The following is an 18,783-nucleotide window of genomic DNA, read 5'->3' as shown; positions in this document are numbered from 1 at the left end:
TATTAAATATTTTTTAATTAAAAATATAATATTAATATTGAAAATTGTTGAATTAAACTTAAAAATTTAGTATACACAAACATAAAAATATAACTATATCAAATATCTTTAAAAATAGCTTATAAACTAAATGCATATTTAATGATTTAATTTCTATTAACTTATTAGTGACTTTTAAAAAAAGTGTTACCTTTATCATCGATTGACGTGAAATATTTACGTAATGATTAAATAAAAGAAATTTTCTAGGACATAATTTTTATTTTTTTAAAGAGTAAAATGATACATCACACAGACTTCAAAAGAAATTGAGGAAATCCGCAGTAACCATTTATTAAGATGAAATTTTGTAATTTATATAGATGTTAATTTTTCTGTAACCCATTAACATTTTTATTCTTTGTTATCCTTTTTACTTACAATGCTTTAATGATACAAAATTTTGTAACCATTCAAGTGTTCGACCTCGAGATTAATGGATTTCTACGTTTACAATTTACAGTTTCTACAAGACCAATTTTTATATTAATGATTATCTACAGAACTGATAAGTTGAAAACAAGCCGGTTAAAAGAACACTTTAAGATATAAAATGTGTTTTCAATGTTGTGAAATTTCAAAACGACTTTCAACCAAACATCAACAAACCGTATGGAACCAATGGGATTAGTTTCTCAAAAACTTTCCGCATGCTCTCTAACAAAGGAGTCATCAACCTCTCACCGAATGAAAATTGTAGATCTTGGGTTAGGTCGAAAACATCCTTTTTAATTTCTTTTTTTCAGAATCCTGCACATAAAAGCTGTGTGTTTCGTAGTATAGCGAAGAAAATTCGTAATTGTATATTAATTGAAATGTGTTGGCAAATAATTCTTACAAAAATATCTATTTGGCGATTAATTGCTAGGATGCGGTTAATACTAGAGTGCTAGAAAATTGAATACGTGTTTTGGATGACTTTTTTTTCCCGACGAATTGAAATTAAAATTTGACAGAGAACTGCAATCAGTTAGTCTAGTTATATTAACGTTCCATTTTACAGCAACGCTAGGGTTATTTTGGGACGAACCTCCAAATTTTGAACCGCGGTCAGGTGACGAGGACGACATGTGAGCTGGCAGCCACCTCTCCACACCATGCCACACAAGCGGGAGGACGTTTGGCCCTAACGGATTTGCGATGGTCTTACACGACGGTTTTTCGGTGAAATCGGCTCACGAACCTGACACCCTCCGGTTCCGAAGCCGAGACCTTACCGCCAGGCCACCGCGGCCCTCCTGCAATTGCTGTCACAAAAATACCAGATTTCATTTATTTAAGTCATTGTATTTTTGATTTATTGCGTTTATATACGTGCAAAAAACATATAATAGACGGTCAACCCTTTGACAGATTTGGTTCAAAATTTAATAAGAAGCTAAAACTATGAACCAAATTTCATTTGCTTAAGTCATATGTATTTGAATTACTGCGTTTACATGCATGCCGAAGTACAGATTGACAGACGCTCATCCCTTCTCTTAATGAATCCGATTCAAAATTTGATGTGGGTCTATATTTGCGACGTTGAACCCTTATACCAAATTTTACTTGCCGATTTTTTGTGTTTTGTGAGGATCTTGCTTAACAGACAAGCTTTCTTTGAATGGATGTCTTCAAAAGTAGTTAGAAATCTACAAATTTAGAGTAAAATCCATATACCAAATTTCATTTATCGAGCTCAACACGTTTTTAGTTATCAGATTCAGAAATAGACAGGCATAATGCAGAAAATATATTTGTCGAATCCGGAGAGATCCGAGACATAGAGATCGGAGAAAATCATGGGTTCAAAATTTTTGATGATTACAATATTTTCTTTTCTTATATTTCGTACACGCGAAAGTAGAAAAGCATACAAATTGCAGGTTTTATTAAATGAGGGACAAAATTTAACTTTATTCACAACTTTTACGAATATTGTAGTAATTTATTATAAGATTCAAAATGTTTGCGCTCAGTTGAATGAAACGAACAAATTGTAAAATAATATCAATCTATATATATAAAACGCTAACGTATGTGGCATATAAATGGAGCTTATTACTAATTGCCGAATGGCAAGAGTCAAATATAAACAAAACATCACCGAGTTTCAGATTGCTTCTTTCATTAAATATTTTTATAGCTGCACTAAATCAAACGCTTCTCTTAGCTAATGAATGGAGCTAAAAATATTATTAAAAGTGTTCTGAAGATAGTTTGCCATGTCACCAAAGAGGGTATAAATTTTGTAAATTTATACCCTCTTTTAATTTATATAAATTTTGTGTTAAAGAAAATCATAAATTTCAACCCACGCATCAACATTTTGAATCTGAAAACAATAACAATAAAATCACTTGTACCATAACTGTTGTAAATGTGCATAATCTGATAACAAAGCATTTTTCAAAAAGAAATTCATTACCTACAGTTTTTAAATAATTCGAGGGCACTCAACAATTTTCAGATAGTAAGTTATGAGAGGAAGATATAAATGACCGCAATGTCTAGACTCGAGTTGATTTTCCAGGTAATATAAAAAAAAAGTTTTTAGGTTGTCGTTGGTTTTATACTATAAAACCAATTAAACCGACGAATCCAAGAGATTCAAAACTAGGTTAGTAGTTAGGGATTTAATCAAAGAACTGTTGTGAATTAGTCAAAAGTATTTTTGCGTGGAGTTTGATTCGTATGTTGTTAGATTTTATGTTCGTTCAATTTGTAAATATATTATGTTGAAGTCACATTCAGTTAGACACAATATATAAGTATTTTTTAGAAATGTGACAGTAACTATATAAAGTTCATAACATTTTCATGGACACGCGCAGCTGTTAAATTTCTTAAAAGACAATGCATTTATGGTGAAACCTCGTTTAACGAAAATAATTCTTTTCCGAATCTTACTCGTAATGTGAAACAATGTTTTCCATAGAGTCTATATATAGGGTATTTATAAATAAATATCTCAACTTTACAGGACTATTAAAAGAAAACAAAATAAAGTACAACTTATTGCTCATCAGAAATTACAAATAACAGTTGGAAGTTTAAATTCAACACAGTTGTAAGTATTCATTGCATGTCCCTCCAAAAATAGGAAGGATATTGAAGCGGCACGATAACTCATCCTTTAATTTTTCCTGGTCAAGGCGATACAATAAGTCACCCCATACTTTTTCAGTATCTCTGATGTGGCGCTTTGAAATCCTGCAAATATGCATGTCTTAAATTCCTCAACGTCTGTTTATAGCAGAGGAATAAACATCTGCTGTTTGATTTAGGCCTAGAAAAAATTATAATATTTCCATATTCATATATCGGCATCCTTTCTAAGTTTCATACCAAGAAAGAAAAAATGTGGGATGAGTTATCGTATCGCTTCGATATCCTTCACATTTCTGGAGTAACTCCGATGAACAACAAAATTGTATTTCACAAGTCTATTAAAAGAAATTAAACAAAATTGGGATATTTATTTATAAAATAAGCTAATGCGCTCTTTTCCTGAAAAAAATACTCAAATAAATTTATAAAAATGTAATTTATTAATAATATATGGCATTTGCAAGAATGTTGTCCAAAGACATTTGCTTTTGCTTATTCTTCAGAATGTGGCATTTTTTTTTAATGAAAATGAGACATGGTTTTCGTTTAGTGAATAAATATTTTATTGTATTAAATATTCCATTGAGTTACATATTCTTATTATATTCTAGTCTAATACCTTTTACTATCTTTCTGAGAGTAGCATCATTCCATGCTCATAAATTTTTTGTTCTTTGTTGGCAAAAAACTGATTCAGGTGATTTTTGGTTTCTTCATTTGAAGTAAAGATTTTACCATCTGAAAAATTTTGAACAAATGATAATCGGAAGATACTAGATCTGGAGAATATGTGGCAGTATATCCCGTCCAAGCTGTAAAAGATTTTTGTGAGTCATTGAACTTGTATGAGGTCTCACATTATCTTGGTGGAATACTACACCTTTTATATTAATCAGTTCTGCCTTTTCTCTTTAATTGAATCTCTGATGACAGTACACTTCAGAATTGATCGTTGTGTTGTTCGGTAGATCCAATTAAAAATATTCTTTTAAATATTCTTAATGTAAATCTGTTCAAATAAAAACTCTAGTCTTGTTAACACCATTTTATTTGCGTGCACATTTTGTGCCACTTCAAGTTGACTATCACAGATTAGGACACCTCTCTCAATACTAGCATTGGATGCCAAATCTCGAACATAAAATACCGTTAAAACGAATGGGCAAAAATTTCTCACGCGACAGAAACGCCATCTATGAGCTTGAACCTGAAACACTTTTAAGTTCAGATTCTCCCTTTACTTCACATAACGTAATCCCCGTTGTCAGGTAAATTAAAATTCAAGATACTAATACTAAGTATATCATTTCTTATTTTCTATAAATATTAATTATATCTTTTCATTTCACGTCACAATCACATAACAAATGTAATGTAACATTCGCTTGCACTTTGACTGATATGGTTCTTACGTTACACCATTTTTGTACCAATGAGGTGCGTAATGGTTTAACAGATCTAGCGGTTCATTTAAAAATTATAACTTGACCAGAATTGAATCCTTTATAGTTAAAGTATTGTTTCTATTAATGAAGAAATCTAAAATAAAGGAATATGACTGTTATAATTCACTGAAAATTATTTTTGAAATTTGAAAATCCATTGATATTTACTTAACCTTATCTTTTTTTTTCCCATTAGAAAATAAAATGTACTTTATAATATTTTACTAAAAAAATTTACATTTATATCCTCACATAGAATTATTATACCATAAAAATATTTTATTATTAATTAACAAATAATTTGTGAATTATTTGTTTTATTTGTGAAAGTGAGTGAATTTACTTGAAAAAAAAACGAATTTACTTCAAATAGAATTTAATTTCGTTTTTTTAAGGAGGGGCAGGCAGCCCAGTTTGATATTTCTATCGATTCCATTCTTTCATGATTTTTTTTATTATTATCATTAGAATTCGATGCAACTCACATAGCAGACTTTCTGGTTACTTACGGAATTTTCTCTCAAAGTTTTATTGTAGAACAAAGAACTTTAAAGAGTGAAATACAACCATAAAAATAAGAAACTTTTAGAATAAATTTGCAAAGAAGATGAAACCAACAATTTTTTTCTCTGTTGGAAATCTTAACCGATTTAGAATTAATTTTCTAATATGTAATTAGTACGCGTATTGTAACCTAGATGGCAGCATGTTTCCCATTATCGACAGTTCCTAAACGGCACGACGATATACAACATTGTTTGAGATGCGAGGTTTGGACTGAGGACAAGCCTATTTGAAAATAAAAAAAAATAAATAAAAAATAAAAGTGAGATTTTTTTTTTCAAAATTTATATTAAATGTTAACATTTAGTAAATTATAACAGAATACTAAGAATCCTTTATTTTACATGTCGATGAATATGATTTAATCTTTAGGCAGTATTATCTATAAGTGATTTTTTTTACTTATTTTACAATTCATGCAGACATGATATGTAAAATTATTGCTGTAGAGGATTTGAAAATAAATGAGTTGAAAACAGACAAATTATTTCGCATCTTCAAGCTATCTATCTTTTAAATTTTTTCATTCGTTTAATAAGAATACTAAAACTCTGGAAAATATTTCTGGTGGTTTCGCTCCTTCAAAAAAATAAATGAATTTTTACCTTCTTCTTATTATTAGTAGTAATAAATGCGAGAGGAAATGTCGTGATAAAGACTTATGAATTTAGAAATGAATATCGGAATATAATTAATTCATTCCAAAAATTAGTTAAAATAATTTTTTACTCAATGGTAACATAATTACGTAACAAAAGAACAAATAATGAAACCTTGATTTTAGACCCAAGATACTCATTTTAAATACGTATGATAAAACTCTGAAATATGTAATTGTTTATAGCGTATAATATAACAAATTATAAATATATAATTTATAAGCATATAAACATATTGGTGTTTACTCTAACCATGATTCGATAGCTAATTTTTAAACGATTAAGAAAGGCAAATAATTCCCACTGGAGAATTGTTCTAAATGGCATATAAAATTTGTTATTTAGGTCAATAAATGAGTTTCTGAAAAGAAATGTTTAAATTTTTTACTACCTCTCGATCGTAAAAAACACATTTAATCTGTTTCGAAGAATAACCCTTCACTGTTTGGCATATCTTCCTAGAATCGTCTAAACTGTTTTAAAATAGTGATATATTAAAGTTTTATTATTGGATCAGTTTTAGTTGCAGAAATACGGAACTTTTTTTTTCCCCTAAAAGGACCAAGGGATAGATATCATAGCTTTTTCATGTGTAATTAAGTATCATCATCAGTGTATTTATTTATTATTATTATTATTGATAAAGAACATAAAATATAATTATTGTCATTTAAGACATTTTTTCCATTTTTTAAAGACATTTTGCATTCAAACTCAACGACAGACGATTTGATAATGCAAACTAAATAAATCTCCGTAACTATTCAATATTTCTCTTCCCAGAAATTTATCTTTACTTAAGCTGCGTCATTAAACTCACATATCGTCTATTATAAAAATAATATGTAAATAAAGAGTTTTTTTTTATTCGTTAACATTTATTTTTTATTTTTTCCGCCTTCACTTTTCCTCTCCCATACTTCTGTACAAAAAAAAAAAAAAAAAAAAAAGCTTTTTTTTATGTATTTTCCTTATTCATAAAATTTGGCTCGTGAATTCAAGAACACCCTGTATATAAAGATATATAATACTTATAGAAATATAATATTGGTCTTTTTTAATATATAATGTGAGATTTCCTTTTTATTGTCTCATACTCGAGGTATAGAAAGAAAAAGTACTGTAATACTTAAAGAATTCGAACTCAATAATTTGACAAATATCCATATTTCAAACTTCCTGAAATAACGAAAAATATATTCTCATCCATCAAATAAGAAATGCGTCTGTTTAGCTGTCTAAATGCGAATAAACATGTGATCTATAAAACGTAAAAATCAAGGATAAAATTTGGTGCGCAGATTTGGAATCTAAAATGTTGATCTCTATAATATTTTAAACCAAATTAGCCAACGCATTGACCATTTGTGAGTCTGTACATGTTCATGTACATGAACGCAATAATTTGAAATATATGAAATTTGGTATGTGATCTTGCTACTAGTCAACTGCAGTTCTGAATCAAATTTTGATTTCAATTGATCCAAAAAATTAGCATCCAAAATCTACACTCAACTTTCTTCACTCACTACAAAAACACAAAACACTTATGTGTGGAACTCTGAAAATAAAAATCAGAGTACTCCTGACTTTCATATCGTTGAGAAAGGTCCATAATTTTCAAGCCGGGGGAGTAAAAAAGCGACATCTTTTTTATGGAATATGTGAGAAAGAAAAAACCACTCCCGCTGGTTGAGTTATCTCAATCGCGTAAATTGAGTTTAAGAGAGCTTGACAGATTTTCATCGATAGAATCTTTCCAATATTCACCTCTGTAGGATAAAGACCACATTTAAATTTCATTTATTTTATTTATTGTATTTGTAAATTGTTACATTCACATACTCATGAATCAACAAACCAAGAAGGAATCAACTAATTGATGGATACGATCTAATAAAATTTATATCAAATTATCGCGTTTACATACTCATGAATCAACAAACCAACATGGAATCAACTAATTGATGGATACGATTTAAAAATTTATATCAAATTATCGCGTTCACATATTCATGGGTCAACAAACCAACAAGGAATCAACTAATTGATGGATACGATCTAAAAATTCATATCAAATTTATATCAAATTATGGCGTTCACATATTCATGAGTCAAAAAACCAAGAAGGAATCAACTAATTGATGGATACGATCTAATAAAATTTATATCAAATTATCGCGTTTACATACTCATGAATCAACAAACCAAAAAGGAATCAACTAATTGATGGATACGATCTAAAAATTTATATCAAATTATGGCGTTCACATATTCAGGAGTCAACAAACCAACAAGGAATCAACTAATTGATGGATACGATCTAAAAATGTATATCAAATTTATATCAAATTTTACCCATCAAGCTGGCTGCACTTTTTAATTTTCAGTTCACATGGAGAAACTGATACAAATCCCACAGACAGAGATTTTAAATTATGACATCAAGATCATATAGCAGATATTTTGTTCGCTTGGTTCGTTTCTTTTTAAGTTATCATGTCCAAAGGCAAAATTCCGAAATCTTTTTTTTTTTCTTTCAGAATTTTTAAGAATTCTGAAAAAGAATATGACGATCTATTAAAATCTCGAGAGAGAATTTTTTGACGACTGTCGTATTTTTTCACCGTATAAAACATATATATATATAGAGAGAGAGATAAAAATTAAAATTTCGAATTCAATGATGTTGAAGAAAATATCTCAGATTACTAGAATATTGATATTATTTGTTTAACTTCCTACTTTTTAGTAGAACTAACTAAATAAAAAATATAATATTTAATTTTTTATTAAATATTTTTTAATTAATATATTATTAATTATTTTTATATATTATTAAATATGTATATTAATATTAATATATATATATTTAATATTTTTTATTAATATATTTAAATATTTTTTAATTAAAAATATAATATTAATATTGAAAATTGTTGAATTAAACTTAAAAATTCAGTATACACAAACATAAAAATACAACTATATCAAGTATCTTTAAAAATAGCTTATAAACTAAATGCATATTTAATGATTTAATTTCTATTAACTTATTAGTGACTTTTAAAAAAGTGTTACCTTTATCATCGATTGACGTGAAATATTTACGTAATGATTAAATAAAAGAAATTTTCTAGGACATAATTTTTATTTTTTTAAAGAGTAAAATGATACATCACACAGACTTCAAAAGAAATTGAGGAAATCCGCAGTAACCATTTATTAAGATGAAATTTTGTAATTTATATAGATGTTAATTTTTCTGTAACCCATTAACATTTTTATTCTTTGTTATCCTTTTTACTTACAATGCTTTAATGATACAAAATTTTGTAACCATTCAAGTGTTCGACCTCGAGATTAATGGATTTCTACGTTTACAATTTACAGTTTCTACAAGACCAATTTTTATATTAATGATTATCTACAGAACTAATAAGTTGAAAACAAGCCGGTTAAAAGAACACTTTAAGATATAAAATGTGTTTTCAATGTTGTGAAATTTCAAAACGACTTTCAACCAAACATCAACAAACCGTATGGAACCAATGGGATTAGTTTCTCAAAAACTTTCTCGCATGCTCTCTAACAAAGGAGTCATCAACCTCTCACCGAATGAAAATTGTAGATCTTGGGTTAGGTCGAAAACATCCTTTTTAATTTCTTTTTTTCAGAATCCTGCACATAAAAGCTGTGTGTTTCGTAGTATAGCGAAGAAAATTCGTAATTGTATATTAATTGAAATGTGTTGGCAAATAATTCTTACAAAAATATCTATTTGGCGATTAATTGCTAGGATGCGGTTAATACTAGAGTGCTAGAAAATTGAATACGTGTTTTGGATGACTTTTTTTTCCCGACGAATTGAAATTAAAATTTGACAGAGAACTGCAATCAGTTAGTCTAGTTATATTAACGTTCCATTTTACAGCAACGCTAGGGTTATTTTGGGACGAACCTCCAAATTTTGAACCGCGGTCAGGTGACGAGGACGACATGTGAGCTGGCAGCCACCTCTCCACACCATGCCACACAAGCGGGAGGACGTTTGGCCCTAACGGATTTGCGATGGTCTTACACGACGGTTTTTCGGTGAAATCGGCTCACGAACCTGACACCCTCCGGTTCCGAAGCCGAGACCTTACCGCCAGGCCACCGCGGCCCTCCTGCAATTGCTGTCACAAAAATACCAGATTTCATTTATTTAAGTCATTGTATTTTTGATTTATTGCGTTTATATACGTGCAAAAAACATATAATAAACGGTCAACCCTTTCACAGATTTGGTTCAAAATTTAATAAGAAGCTAAAACTATGAACCAAATTTCATTTGCTTAAGTCATATGTATTTGAATTACTGCGTTTACATGCATGCCGAAGTACAGATTGACAGACGCTCATCCCTTCTCTTAATGAATCCGATTCAAAATTTGATGTGGGTCTATATTTGCGACGTTGAACCCTTATACCAAATTTTACTTGCCGATTTTTTGTGTTTTGTGAGGATCTTGCTTAACAGACAAGCTTTCTTTGAATGGATGTCTTCAAAAGTAGTTAGAAATCTACAAATTTAGAGTAAAATCCATATACCAAATTTCATTTATCGAGCTCAACACGTTTTTAGTTATCAGATTCAGAAATAGACAGGCATAATGCAGAAAATATATTTGTCGAATCCGGAGAGATCCGAGACATAGAGATCGGAGAAAATCATGGGTTCAAAATTTTTGATGATTACAATATTTTCTTTTCTTATATTTCGTACACGCGAAAGTAGAAAAGCATACAAATTGCAGGTTTTATTAAATGAGGGACAAAATTTAACTTTATTCACAACTTTTACGAATATTGTAGTAATTTATTATAAGATTCAAAATGTTTGCGCTCAGTTGAATGAAACGAACAAATTGTAAAATAATATCAATCTATATATATAAAACGCTAACGTATGTGGCATATAAATGGAGCTTATTACTAATTGCCGAATGGCAAGAGTCAAATATAAACAAAACATCACCGAGTTTCAGATTGCTTCTTTCATTAAATATTTTTATAGCTGCACTAAATCAAACGCTTCTCTTAGCTAATGAATGGAGCTAAAAATATTATTAAAAGTGTTCTGAAGATAGTTTGCCATGTCACCAAAGAGGGCATTCAATAAAAGGAAAGAAGATATCAAAGAAATCAAGAAACAGGCTTCAAGCAAAAAGTTGAAGCAAGCGTAAAAGTAAGTTGAACCATTGTCAGATAAGGAATCATGGTAAGACTTAATAATTTCTCGACAAATTCGTGCCGATGGTCCAAAAAAACTTTCTAAAAGTCTACATTCCTGGGTGTATACCAGAAATATTAAAAATACGGCTTTTAAAGTTGCAATAAAAATGGTGACGATTTTGTTTGGCGAAAAATAGCATTTTGGTGCTCATATACTAATCTATTAATCTTAAGTTTAGCCATAATCATTATAACTTGCCTACGGAAATTGATTCTCATATCATCCAAAACAATTATCAAATAAAAATGCTCTCTGTATTATCTTTAGACTAAAAAAAATACTGGGTAAAAGTTTACAATTGGATGCCTCTTGATCTTTTGGCGATTTTTTTACGCCAACATCGGTGCTAAGGGTAAAAATTTTCGGTCTGTAACCCAAAGTAATGTCAATGAAAATAAAACATTATGGAAACCAGAAGTAGCACTTCATAGCTGAAATTTTTCGCCAATCGAAGGGGCACCTAAATCTACACTAGAATCAAATATTGTTTTTAGGATATAAATTTCATTTTTGTACAATTTTTCATTTAATTTTTATATATTTACTTCAATTTGTTGCACTATCTGAATGTCTTCAAATGCTATGATGGGATTCAAACTCTCCATCAAAACATTCAAGCATGTGTTTTCGCAAATCATTCAATCCGTAGTAAGATTTTCATTTCCGCTTTTATTTCGCAATATATGCGTTTTGTAAGTTGCAGCAAATGTTTTAATTGAATTCATGTGTTTTAGTTGTATTAAATTATGTGATATTTTTTCAAAGATATATATTATATTTCAAAGATACATATTAATAATTTAACTGCCTAATAAGTTAATAATCTGGGCGAACAAACTGGTCGCCAAACGCGGCTAGTAATAGCAAAGTACGACTAAGGAATACAGTGCCTTAAATCGTAACCACCTGTATGAAATAAGTTACACCTAGGGAAAGATTAAATGAAAACACTTTCAATTATTTGTATTTATGTATATTCTATTCACAATGATATTTAGCATTTGCAATAATTACAAAAACAAGTTTTTTGGTCAGTTTACTTATTCAAATTTCGAAGTTAGTTATGAAGAAAGTAAAGACAGAAATGGATTAATAGTCATCAATTTCTATTACTATTTTTCTTTTTTTTTTGCTAGAAATTATTATTTTTTTATTAAATCGCGGCAAAATTTAATATTTTTCAATATATGAAATGCCTGTTTTCTAAGATCAGTTACCCTAATCCAGGAAAAGTATGATTCTGAAGTCAGTTCATTTTTCAATGAACATTTTCTATAAATAATTAACGTTTATAGCTTTATCCAAAAATAAGTTAAAGTCAACATTAGTACTCTCTCAAAAATTTCTCGTGCACTCCCTAGTAAAGAATGTTGTCCCCTGTCCTACCGCATGAAAATTGTAGACCTTGTGCATGTTAGTGAAAGGGCTCAGATTTTTATTTTGAGAGTTACCCATTTTGAGCGTTTTGTGATTCGTAGTACAGAAAAGAAAAGAAAACCAAATACACGTTGTGTAAGCTTTTTTTTATTGATTGATTTAAACCAAAATTTAAATCTACAATTTTAGTAATAAAATTTCATTAATTTATTCGTTGTGTTTTTAAATTTATTGCATTTACATGAATTCAAAATTACAGAATAAGAGACAGCCAACTTTTGATTGGAGTTATTAACAATTTGATACAGATCTAACCGCTAAATCTGCAATAAAAAAAGAACCTTAACTGTTAAATATGTATTCCAAATTTTTTCCATCTACTCCTTTCCGTTTTATATCGTAATCACTTGTATTTGGACAGTCAGCCAACAAGTGAAATTTTTCCTGTAAATTTATTTCGTACAAATTTTTTTAGAAACCTATAAATTTATTGCAAAGACTCTTGTGACGTTTCATTCTTCTAATTTAAATCTTTTTTTAGTTATTGTGCTCAGAGACAGAAATTCATAGTTCCTGAAATGTGTTTTTCGAACTCAGCGATCTAAAAGGTGAAGATTGTTCAAAATTCTCAATGTTTTTTTTTTTTTTTTTTTTTTTTTCTTGATTGGAATTAAAATCAGACACAGACTAAATTTTTAGTAGTAACATTGAATACTGAACTTCATTGATTTAAGTCGCTGCGTTTTTGAATTTATTGCATTTGCTTCAAAATTTGGTACGGAATGTAAAGGCTGCTCTCTTTATTTCATTTGTCAACTTAAAGCTTTCTTGAGTTATAATTCCAAAGATATGTTTCTTGAACTCAAGGAGAATTGAAACCTGGAGCTCCATCTAAATCTCGAGCTCGAACTTCTTGACGATCACAATTATTTCTTCTTTCTAGTATAGAAATACAAAAAATTAGATAATTGATATTGTGACAATATACAATAAAACCGAAAGATGGAAATTCCCGCTGATTTCGTTAATTGCCATCCAACGATTTTATTCTCTTATAGTTAATTATATGTGTTTCAATGAAAAAACAGAAAGCCAACGTACCACATTGGATACACGACAGAGGGAGATCATATTACTTTAATAAACAGCAAGTTTAGAAGCATTTCTTTTTTTGCCATTCAAAACCTAAAGGCCTCTTACTGTTTCGGTCAATCAAAACCTAATCCCGCCGGAAGGAAACAGAAAACACAATATCAAACGGCAAAAACCATTATCCGAATCTCAGACATGCCTACCGAAGGTCCCCTTGATGATTATCATCCCACCCATCGGGACAGGCGTGACACAAAATCCGGACGGACAGAAATACACCTGATTCTTCAACAGAAGCCTTAAAAAACATAATTTCTATCATCCTTAACGGATATTCTGGTAAAGCACGTTTCCGGAAACCGCTCTGCTGTTAAATCACCTCCCCTGAAGATACTATTTTCCCACGCGCTGGACGCAGGGAGTGTGCCGCACCTGATGACACGGTCTGGCACACCCGGATTCACCATGTCCGATTTTGTCACCTAATACGGATCGGACCTGGACACACCCTGCAATCAACAGTCCGTGCAGTCACTGGTTTTGAAGTTAAAGGATGTGGAACTAATATTAGGGACTTAAGCTAAAGTTTCTACAAGGATTTCCGAAGTTTCTTTCTACTAAATGCCGATTTGGTTATAAGGTGGGTGTAGTGGCCGGATTTTGTAGGGTGTTTATGGAACGCTAAGTGTGATAAATGGTTTATGCAACTGTTTGTTCTCACGTCATAACTCTGCTTGCTACTTTTTAACTTAACAGCTTGCTGAAAATAGTTCGTATGTAGGTGATTCAAATTATATGGCCAAACCATATGCTTGGCGCAGTATGGTCTTTTTTGGCTTTTGAGCCATTAAGCCTATTTAAACCAATCAACTTGTTGGGAGTTCTATTTTGAAGAAATGAGTAAGCATTCAGTTTTTTTTTTCTGATCGATTTTCAACCTATAAAAGAATGCAGTATTGGAAATACTTCAACACTTTTGTTTTCTCTCTATTTTTTTTTTTTTTTTAAACTTGCATTTGTTTTTAAAAGGTCTAGAAATCGCTATACATTTCTGCCAAACAGTTACTTTTAATTTTGGCTCAATCGTTATTCAAAAAATCTTATGTTGCTAAATAATGAATACATTCAAATTTTTTTAAATATATATAATCAAAAGAAAAACATTTTATTTTATTTAATTAACTTTCCGCTTAGTTTCATCGGTCTGCTGACAAAACATATTTCGATTTAAGAAAATTCTTTTTAAATGTTATAACAATTATTGAAAAATTAGGACTGTGGTATATTGGTATATAGGTAGATTTAGAGGATTTAATATTAAACTAATAACAAATTTTGGATGAAAATAGTAACTTATTTTATTTCGCATTTCATCTTTTAACAAGAAATTGCTCTAACACATATTAATTGGAGAATTAATTGAATTTTTCGCTTCAATATTGAATCGTAGTTAGAAATTTTTTTTTCACATTTTAAAGAGATGTTCGGTCTCGCATTCATGTCAGATATGGAAAAAAAAAATCCTCAATATTCTTCATTGGGCGAGAAAATTTCGGTTCCTTTTTTCCTCTTATAGAAGTTAAAAATTGTGAAAAGTGGTATAGCTACTTGTTAAGTGATAATATTAAAATGATGCATATCAATGGACATTTAGAACCACTTTTGCAAGAAAGAACAAACATAACAAAAATTATAAACGTACTTTGAAGGTGGTTGGTGTCTAAATAAAGTGGTTTCGCTCTCTCTTTTTGGTTTCAGGTAAGTTCAATTGGCAACTTCCAGCCCTCCACACCTGTAGATTTAGAGCACCTACATATTTAAAAATATTACTTAACTTTATTATTTGCAGACTGAGGGATGATCAATTCGTTGATAAATTCGATTCGAATTTCGATAAGGATGTACATATTAGGTGCTAAAAATGTGAGACAAGTTTCATTTATTTGTTTTCTGAATTGCCGTATTTTCATGCATGCTAAAGTGCAAACACAGTCAATTCCATGAATTTGGTTCTAATCTTGATGATGAGAATCTGCATTTTAGGTGCTAAACCCGTGTTGCCAAACTTTATTTAATATACTCTTTACGATTCGTTGCATCGTGCTCGCTTGTACTCGGGCAACCGGACAGACAGATTTCCATCACATGGATTTTATTCTAAATTTGATAAAAACCTACAGATTTGGTGTGAAGACCAAATGCCAAATTTCATCCATTTAACTCGAACCATTTTTGACACAGACAGAATCGTCCGAAACACGGGCAGAGAGACATAATTCCAGAAATGTGTTTTTGGGACTGAAAGTGATCTGAAAAGTAAAGATTCGTCAAAATCTCGAGTTCCAATTTTTTCACGATTATAAAACGTCCTCATTGTATTTTTTATATAATTATGTGAAAGTAAAAAGGGAAAGTTTCTTCAAAAGGAAGCTAAAAAGATGCTACAACAGCTCATGGTATTATTTGGTCCAATAATCATTTTCATGTAAGTATATTTTTTTTCCTTCCAGAGTGGCATCTCTTACTTTGATCTCGTAAGTTTATCATTTTTTCCCGCGGTTATTGAATTGAAGAAATTCAATAAGGATTCATTATTAATGTGCTATTTACTACCGAATATAATAGGATTTTTTAATATCCCTAAGTAATATGCAATGCATTTTCTCAAAACATTTTACGGTTCTTGTATGTATTAAAGATATTTTATAAACTTATTTGCAAAGAGATAATGTCACTAAATACTTATTAGTTTTATTTCTACTATCTTTAGAAACTTTTTTTTTGTTTAAATCCTTATTTTTTTCTACTCAATGGGTCTTTATTACTGGCTTCAAGCTTTCTGGCAATTTAAATTTTTAATAATATTTTCGAAAGTTTCAAATTTTTTAGTACTTTTTGCATTTGAATTTTTCTAACAGAAGAAATTGAATTTGTTTTTTTATTTTTGATGTTTATTTTTACTTAAATGAAGTAATATTCATTACGTATGGAGTTTTTGAGAAAAAAAATACGACTACGTTCTAATCAAAAGTCGTATTACCTTTAGAAAAAAGGTGATTGATTTAAATCTGAAATTTAAAAGAAAGAATCTAAAATGAAGACAATATTTAACTGAGAAAACTTAAGGAAATATAGCAATATCAACCATAATTTTAATTTTTTGAATATCACTATTACAGCTTTAGTTTGATTAGTAAATATCATCCTTTTTACCTTGTCTTAACTAAACAACTATTGAACCTGAACTTAAAAAGTCAAATCATGCTTTGCATACCTTCTTCCTTTTCTTTAAATAATAATAATTTACAGTTATAAGCAATATTTATAGCGAATACAGAAGTATAAAGTAAGCTGTTAGAGCAATATTTTTTTTTAAATAGAACTTTTTTTTGTTGTTGGGAAGAAAAAGTATTGTTTATTCTTAGCGGACATTTCTTATTTTACTTACTGTTTCTGTTTACTTTACTACTATTTCTAAAATCTTTTCAATATGAAATATTTCAATATAAAGTATTGAGATCTTTTTGAAAAGTATTAAAGTCTTTAAGTATTTTTTTTATTCATTTCATCCAAATCTCACAGACATATTACCTATTATTAAATCCTATCTTTTGGAATTTTGAGGTAATTCTTTGATTGAGTAAAAACTTATTTTTTTGAAAAAGCTAAGCATAATGTATTTTAAAGGTTTGGGTCCTTACTTATGCATGAGAGAATATTTCCAGATCATGAAATACAAGTGTTTAAAATTCATCTCTCCATGTATTAGGATGCAATCTATAAAAGTACTACATTGTAAGTCTGTCAGTCATGTTTTTCGATTTATTAGTCACAGTTAATAGAACAACATTGAAAACGTTAGTAATTTTTAAAAATTAAAACGAATGCAAATAATTTCATATTTCAGAAAGTCATAGTGAAAAACATATTAAGAAAGTATCATGCATGCCATCACTTGTATATTTCTTAGAATGACGACATGTTATTTCTAAAATCTGCTTATTTACTAAACTGTTACCGGAAAAAATTTCTGCATATATAATGAAGATTATTAATATAAAGTATTAACACAATTAAAAAAATCATTTGGTAAATTTTATCAACTTTTACAATACTCGTCTTTATCCTTTCGCATGATTTTCTTGGTTTGTGTACCATCTCTGTGTCTCATTTTTTTCGTATTATTATTATCAGTTCCTTTTCAGTATTCAATTTATTTTACCAATAGTGGGTGCGATAAAAACAGAAGTCTCCATCCATCGAAGCCTACACTTCCTCACAAACTCATAATTTATTTTTTTTAAAACTAAAAGAATTAAATTTGTGCTTTTTAAAGTGCTATTATTTTGATATTGATGGTTGACTGGCTATCGGATACGAAAGATTTTACATTAGTTTGAAAAAAATTAAATATGTTACTGAAACTCCGATTAAACTCTTATTTTTATATATATATTCATTCAATATCATCATATAGAATCAGTAAAGATTTCGGAAATTTTACGGCCATTGGCAATACGTTTTAAGAGATTCTTCCTTTTGTAAATCGATTAATTTACTTTCATATTTCAACACTTTTTTAACTTCATAATTATGTTAAGGATTTATTTTAAATTGATTATTTTTATTTTAGTAAATTTGTTGAAATATATATCTATATATTTATGAAACGTTTATCTGAACTCAAAATTAGGCTGAATTTGTTAATTATTATCTGGCAACAGTTCGCATGTTGGAATTGCTTACCTGCTCTCGGAAAGTTTGAGTCTTCAACATCAATACTGTTTTTTTTGGGGGGTGGGTGAGGGAGGTGGGGAGCTAGATAATATGAAAAATAAATTTAAGTCAAATGGTTTCTATTATAAATCTAAATTGTCGTAAACAAGACGATATTCATCTTCAATCTTAAATAAAAGTGTAAAGCGTTTTTGTATTTGGAGTGGATTTTTGGAACTACAGGAGCAGAGCCAATTTTTGTCGCCTATCAATTTCTCTACCTTGAAGTGTAATAAACCACTCAGAATGCTTTGTCGTTATTTCTAAGGAATAATTTAAAACAATAGGATGATAATCTGACATCTTTTTGTGATAACACGTAGAGTTCGCCAAAGTTTGATTGACACGAGCAAATTAAACTTTTTAATATCAGACGTTTTCGGTGGTTATTTCATTATGTAATTCACATTAAGTAGACTAATTTTGATGAAGCACATTTCATCAAAACAAGAAAAGGGAA

At 29.5% G+C, this 18,783-nt stretch overlaps 1 long non-coding RNA gene across 1 annotated transcript in view; it reads left to right on the top strand.

Annotated features, from left to right (window-relative positions):
- Positions 1-2,440: 2,440 nt before the first annotated feature.
- The window catches only part of LOC129974843 (uncharacterized), a 77,417-nt gene continuing 61,074 nt past the window's right edge, over positions 2,441-18,783 (top strand). Inside the window, exon 1 of the long non-coding RNA XR_008784976.1 lies at positions 2,441-2,554. This is a non-coding gene — a long non-coding RNA (uncharacterized LOC129974843). The remainder of the gene's footprint in view (positions 2,555-18,783) is intronic.

Source organism: Argiope bruennichi, chromosome 7 (assembly GCF_947563725.1).
Source record: "Argiope bruennichi chromosome 7, qqArgBrue1.1, whole genome shotgun sequence".
In the NCBI taxonomy this organism is placed as follows: Eukaryota; Metazoa; Arthropoda; class Arachnida; order Araneae; family Araneidae; genus Argiope; species Argiope bruennichi.
Note: the sequence above shows the minus strand (reverse complement) of the source record. Positions and strands in the feature narration are given on the sequence as shown.